Raw genomic sequence first — 5,257 nt, 5'->3', positions numbered from 1 at the left:
TGAGAGCCCCAAAGGCCCTGCTTTCTTCCCGGAGAACAGCGCCCATCTGCGTAGTTTCTACCTGGCTCTATGAGGTGAGAACACATTCCCCGCTAGCACAGAAATCCTACAAACTCCTGTGGGGGCTGCGCTTGGAAGCAGAGGCTGTGTAAGAGGTGACTGGGGGATAGGGAAAAACACGAAAATTTTCACACAGGGTGAGAACCCAAGAGAATGGAAACCACGGAACAATCCCTGCAAAAAGCAGCCAGAGTAGAAAAAAAAGAGCTGAGCAGACTTCACCATAGTTAACTTGTGTTACAAAGCCGTACGTCTGATGCTCGCTTTTTCTGCTATGGCGAGCACGCGACATGTTACTTCCTATTCCCTAGCTCTTCACTGTAGGATTAACATTTAAGACGCCAACCAAAACACAAACCAATACAAAAAAAAGATATCACCCTTGGCGTACAGTCTATTGTTGAAACCACAGAAAGTCAGGGGAAAGCGCGAACGCAGTCCCCCACTACCACAAATTATGCAGTCGAGTTTCCCACATTTGGGGAAATCGCAGGGGTCAGCACATCCAGAGTGCAATGGATAAGCCTCGCCCTGGGAAAACCACCTTCGTGATCATGGTATCTCCCCTGCCAGGTAAGTATGACATCTTCTGCCTCTGCCCCGACACAGCCTCATACGCCTCACTCTTTACACACACGGTCACTTGTCCCGCGCACTCCCGAGCCCTTTCCAGCCCTGACACACAGCTGGGATTCTCACTTCCGATCAGCGGTCCTGAACCCGCTCCCAGGGCACGGGAACTCCTTCGTGACGAAGCAGCAAGTGGCGAAGCAGCAGCCTCTGCGCTGCCTCATCTACATAGAAGTCGCCCTGTCCGTGATGTCACCGACAGTGCCTTGCCCAGTCCCCGTCTGCTTTTCTGCCACTCAACTGACCAATCTGCTGCCAGAGCCGCCAAGGGGAAGTGACGTCTGCCTCTCCCTTTTTCCCTCCCGCCCCTGCGTCTGTTCTCTCCCAAAGAAGCTGGTCCTTAGCCTGTGTTAAGGAGCAACCTTTCAGTGGCCAGATGGAGCCGGGGCATCCTTCTTCAAATAATGGCTTTTAATTCGCAGACTAGAATGTTTCAGATTACAAAAGAAATCGGTTCTTTTCACATCCTTATCCCTGTGATGCAGCATTCCGCTTGCAATTGGAAGCCGAGAGAAACCATGTTTATGAAAGTAAAGAGGCTGCTCAGATGACTGCAAACCAGCCTTCCTTACTGGTTTTATCACTGGTAATGTTATAAAGACAGTTGTCCAGTTTCATGAATCTTGTAGGTTTTTTTTGTTTGTTTGTTTGTTTCCAAAATCAGTATTGTAGAAAACTATGCTGCCCCAGAAGAGATGATTGGACACTCTCAAGCGTGGTGCTGGACTTTGTCATCTCTTGCACAGCCATCTCCACACCTTAGTGCTTACCTCATGTTACTTTTTTATATTCTGCAAAGACGAAATCAAAATAATCCAAATTTGACACAAATACCTGGGCTACATCTTATTTGAGATGTTTAACAATGTCTGGATCATCTTTTCTTATATATTACGCAGGAAACACTGTGAAGTAAGCAAAGTTGGAATGCCCAAGTCAAAGACCATTTGAATATTTACAAGTAGATTTCAGACAGGAATACTACAGGGTGGTCACAGGATAACAAATTCTAGGCAGCAGATTTACATGACTTGAGGCTATGGGCTGTTAAGATGCTGAAAAACCAGGGTGTGGACCAAGCTGGCTAAGACTGAGTGGACCTAACGTGGTGCTGGATTTCATGGAGGTTTTACCTAGGCCCTCATTATATGCTCATTGACATACTAAATCACACACCCGCCAGTGCCGTGACAGTTCTGAGACCAATATTTGATGTAAAAATGGATGGCACCACAGTTCCGAGAAATCTCCACCTTTACCCAGGAATTTTCGTGAACATTCCACTCCTTGGTTAAAGAAACCCATCAAGATGAAACCCCAGAACCCATTGTTCTCTCTTGGGTATGCCTGAACTCCCCATTCTTGAGTGTGTACTTTTTGCTTTGCAATAAATCTCTTCTTTCACTATCTGCTGACTCATCTTTGACTTTGTTCTCGAGATGGTGTCAAGAGCCTGGACACCACGGCTGGGGTCGAGATCCCACCAGTGTCCGGGGACCTCCCCCAGCCCACCAGTATCAGATTCTATTCCATTGCTCAAATCACAAAACATCGAGTGGAGAGTTCTCTTTGGAGACCATAAAGTAAAGATTCTGTGGCATGGTGGCCAGTTAGGCCACTGGAAGGCATGGCAAAATATTGAAAATGAGGGATTAGGTGACAGTGTAGTAACTGCTGAATAGTAAATACTTGATCCAGGCCCCATTCCCTGGAGATTGACAGGGAGACACATTGTCCAGGTAGTAGTGGAGAAATACTTTCTGGGTATCTGACCAGCCTTTGAGGAAAGAACTGGCACCATCCTGCAGATGTAACTGCCTGATGGGTTCTTCCTGACCAATGTACACAAAAACTCAATTCATGGAGACCATGGCACTGCAGGAAAGAGTTTCATTGACACAGGCCAGCCACGGCATGTGGGAGACAGAGTTATTACTCAAACCAATCTCACTGAAGGCTTGGAGGTAAGGGGTTTTTCAAAGATAGTTTGGTGGGGAGGGGGCTAGGGCTTGTGCGGTGCTGATCGTTGGGGATGAAATCACAGGGGCATGGAAAATGGCCCTCCTGCATGGAGTCAGCTTCTGGGTGGGGGCTAAGGGACCGGTTGATTTTCGGGCCAAATAGTGCCATCCAGCAGTCAGAAATGCCAAAGCCTGAAAAGACATCTCAAGAGGCCAATCTTAGGTTCTACAATAGTGATGTTCTTCACAGCAGTAACTGGGGAAGCTGCCAATCTTGTGACTTCTGGAATAATGGCTGGTAATTATTTAACGAGGCATACATCTTAGTAGAAATCAGGCCCCTTTCATCCTTCTAACTTGGTGGCCTTTCATTCATTTTACAGGGGTAATTTAGTTTTGGGGAAGGTTATCATTTAAACCAGACTTTTTGGCTGTCCCCAACCTTTTTGGCACCAGGGACTGGTTTCATGGAAGACAATTTTTCCATGGAAGGGGGTGGTGGATGGTTTCCAGATGAAACTGTTCCACCTCAGGTCATCAGGCATCAGTAACAGTCTCATAAGGAGTGCGCAATCTGGATCACTCACATGAGCAGTTCCCAATAGGGTCCGAGCTCCGACGAGCAGCTAATGCTCATGCCGATCTGACAAGAGGCAGAGCTCAGGCGGTAATGCTCGAAAGCCTGCAGCTCACCTCCTGCTGTTCAGCTGGGTTCCTAACAGGCCATGGACCAGTACCTGTCTTGTGGCCCTGGAGGTTGGGGACCCCGATTTAAACTATAAACTCAATTTTTCCCAAAAATAGCTTGGGAGAAATTGCACAGGAATGAGCAAAGACAGCAAGCCTGTGAGGCTAGAACCAAGATGGAGTCAGCCATGTCAGCTTTCTCTGATTGTCATAATTTTGCAAAGGTAGTTTCTGAGGGGCTGCACTGGACACATGGTCCAGAGGGCTGGGCTATACATTTTGCAGCTATGCTGTTGTCTCTTGTTTTTTCTAACGTGGGAAACTGTTTTGTAACTTGTAGTAATAAGGTAGAAATTAAAAAGAAGAAGAAGTGTTTTCCTGTACTTGCTTGGCTGCAAGGTCAGGAATAGTTAGTTTGTTAGTGGATCCTTGGTAACGCTATCTGAAAAACCACATTGCTGAGAAATGAGTTCTGGAGACTCTCGTAACAGTCTGTTGTCCCTAGGAAGGAGAAGAGCAAGAAACAGCAAATGCTTTTATTACCTTCTCTTTTCCCTTTACCATTTCTCACTATTCAAGTTTTGTTAAGTTCTTGATTTCCCTTCAGTGCAGCTGCAAGGTCACCAGCTATTCTTGCCTCGTGAGACCTGTCACAGTTTGACTAGCTGCCTTTGTTCTGCTTCTGTAAGCCCACTTGCCTGCCCCGTGAGTTTGGTGCCATCATAGTCCCACCATGCCATTCAAACTAGCCAACCCCCTTTTTGAAGTGTGTATAAAAGTCAAACCCTGTCTTTGTTCGGGGCTCAGCCTTTGGATTTTAATCCTCCAGGCCTGAGTGCACTCAATAAAATCCTCCTGTTCCACCCATTGGTCTCTGTTCTCCTGATTCCCACAACAGTAGTAGGGGCCTGTGTTTGCACTTTCCCCTGGTCTTTCACGGTATGAATAATAGCCTTTTTTTTTTCGCCTATAGTCGCAGGCTCGGTCTCAGTGATTTTATGGTGTGGTCAGCTGTTTTTGTTTTTGTGAGACCTTGTTTTCTTGTTTACTGTCCTGGGACAGATGTCTGTAGTCACTTGTTTCCTCGGGAGGCAAATTTCAGTCTCTGTGGGGGAGGTCTCTCATGTTAGCTGTGGTGGTACTTGGCAGGCGGAGCTCAGGGATCTAGGCTTCCCTGCTTTGTAGACTGCTCAATGGTCCCCAAGGCCTACTGGCTTTTAACACCACTTGAAAACCTTAGTGTTTTTCCACTGTCCCCAGAGTCACCTCTTACACAGACTTATTTTGTTTGTCTTTTTCCCCGAGACAGAGTCTCACTGTATCTGGTGGCATCTTGGTTGAATCGATCCTCCCACCTCAGCCTCTGGAGTAGCAGAGGCACGAGTCACCACAGCCGGCTAATTTCTGTTCTTGGTTTTGTTGTGGTGGTGGTTGTTTTGTTTTTTAAGAGTTGAAGTTTCACCATGTTGCCCAGGTTGGTCTCCAACTCCTGGACTCAAATAATCCGCCCTGCCTTGGCCTTCTAAAGTCCTGGGATTACAGGTGTGATCCATCACACCTGGCCAGCCCCTGCTTTTCACTATAGCATTCATGGGAGTTTGTAGGATTTCTGTGCTGGGGGGAACGTGTACTCAGCTCATACAGCCAAGTAGAAATTGTACTTGGAACTGGTGCCGTTGGGTTGTAGACATAACATGCTTGCCGTTTGTATGGGAACGGCTTTGCCAGTGCTCTGTGCCCCTGTGCAGGGCATCCAGGCCTGCAGGTCAGAACGGCAGTCTCACCTATGAGTTTGTGTAATACGCAGCAATTCTCCCTGGAATATAAGATGGGTGGTCTTGTGAGGTTCCTACAAGTAAGAAGACAAATTTCCCTTCAGTTTGTATTGACAAAATTCAAAATTAATAATAACAGCCCAA

General features: G+C 47.0%; 1 non-coding gene across 1 annotated transcript; it reads right to left on the bottom strand.

Annotated features, from left to right (window-relative positions):
* Positions 1 to 477: 477 nt before the first annotated feature.
* Positions 478 to 641, bottom strand: LOC112438668 (U1 spliceosomal RNA). The gene has a single exon (XR_003027048.4). It is a non-coding gene; the product is annotated as a U1 spliceosomal RNA (small nuclear RNA).
* Between the last annotated feature and the right edge of the window lie 4,616 nt (positions 642 to 5,257).

Source organism: Pan paniscus, chromosome 1, assembly GCF_029289425.2.
Source record: "Pan paniscus chromosome 1, NHGRI_mPanPan1-v2.0_pri, whole genome shotgun sequence".
In the NCBI taxonomy this organism is placed as follows: domain Eukaryota; kingdom Metazoa; phylum Chordata; class Mammalia; order Primates; family Hominidae; genus Pan; species Pan paniscus.
The sequence above is the reverse complement of the archived record's forward strand: the minus strand, read 5'-3'. Positions and strand labels throughout refer to the sequence as shown.